We start from the raw sequence: 1,974 nt of genomic DNA on the forward strand, positions 1-1,974 counted from the left end.
GGTCTAGTTGGGGGTGTCCCTGCTGACTGCGGGGAGGTCGGACTAGATGACCTTTGGAGGTCCCTTCCGGCCTGGACCAATCTATGAATCTATGAATCATCTAATTTATATAAGGGCCACCATTGATTACAATATTTTATCAAAGTTTTCTTATTCACGTTCCCACCTGATGGTCCCCCTATATTTTTCTGATGTTTTAAAATACATCCTATGGGGCTTCTTTTCACAATTCCACCACTTTGCTGTCCTCCCATCTTTATAAATTTAACTCCCCAATTGCCCTACCACACAGTACAGTTAGAGGATAAAATCTATCTCCCCACTGTTCCTCCCACTGCATCCACAGCTGGCAATTAGGGCACTCAAAATCAGTACAATCTGGATTAGACCCAAACCAATGAACATAAAATATCTTAGAAAAATTTTAACATTTAACACTTATTGTTGGCTTACACCCATTTTCCGGGTGGAGGGGACAATTACCATTTATATGACCAGTCATATTCATCTGATCAACCAAATATACTCGCTTCATTCGTCTCCGGCCACACCCCTCGTGGGATAATGGAACCACGGATCAGAACCCCACACTCGCTTCGCAGCTCTGCTGTGTCTCAGTCACTCAAATCATACAAGACACAAGATACAAGATACAAGAAATCATACAAGAGCTAGCTCAATTCATTCACACACTTTTTATCAAATCCAAATCAGCTTTCAATACACAATTCCTTTAAACAGTTCCAATTTCAATACCGATAAGTTACTATCGCCACAAGGCACATTAATGCAAAAGTACGTAGCTTTATTGTGACCGTACCCGACGTACCAAAACCAAGTGTACGAATTACAAGAGTATGAAGCACAACACGTGCTCATACCCGTGTACACAAACCAAGACCAAGTGTACGTACTGCAAGAGTACACAGCACAACATGTGCCTGCACTCACGTACACAGTATGCCCTCAGACACTAGTAGCCTGGCATACGGCACCCTGCGTAGGACGTTTCCTACGGCTTATGGGAACCCCAAATGACTGGTTCCAAACAATTTTTTTTCTTTTTTTCTCTTTTTTTTTTTTTTAAAAAAGAATACCTTATTCGTTAGATGGTCCTTGTCTGCCCCCGCAGTGATCCGTATGAGGCGAGGAGTCCCTCCAGGAAAATCCCAGGGGTACCCTGGGGAGTCCTGTTCTCAGCGGGTCCTGCAGCCGAGCAGAGAGGGTCCCATCTGGGTCACCAGAATTGATGCAGTGAAAGACGAAATCAGGACTCAATAGTCGGGATGACTATTAAGCAGGTATCCTTTATTGCAGCGCTGGACGCACAGGGGATCGCTCCTCCAAATGTGCGTGCCAGACAGAGTCAGTTTAACAACATATATGCACACCACACATACATATTCATGCAAGGACTAATTAACATATTCATTAGTTTCCAGTAATTCATTACCATATGCTACCTCCCTCTTGGAGCCCCCCATTTGTCAGAGATAAGATAACATTGTGCTGGCCTCACAACTGCTGCCCACGTACATACATGTCTTTATTGTAGCTCTGCAAGGGGGTAAGCCCCTGTTTGTGGTCAGCCAAGCTATATTTGCTAACTCATACTCTGGCAAGCAAACCTTCAAGCCATACCTAGCCTTATTCTTTAATTCACCCCCAAAACCCTACCTCCCCGATCTCCCTGGTCCCCCCCAAAATCCCATCTCCCTGTTCTCCCAGGTCCCCCCAGACTCCTATGTCTCAGAGGACACCCATCTCCTGTCTGTCCCCAACCTCCTTTGTCCCCCCCCAAACCTCCTGGGTCCTCCCCCAGATCCCACCTCCCTCACCTCCTGGGTCCCTCCAAACCCTTTGGCTTCCCCCAGAGACGCCCATCTCTGACGTCCTGTGTCTCCCCAACCTCCTGTGTCCCCCAAAAAATCCCACCTCCTCCATCTCCTCAGTTGGTCCCCAAGATGTCCTCAC

Source organism: Numenius arquata, unplaced genomic scaffold (assembly GCF_964106895.1).
Source record: "Numenius arquata unplaced genomic scaffold, bNumArq3.hap1.1 HAP1_SCAFFOLD_260, whole genome shotgun sequence".
NCBI classification, from domain to species: domain Eukaryota; kingdom Metazoa; phylum Chordata; class Aves; order Charadriiformes; family Scolopacidae; genus Numenius; species Numenius arquata.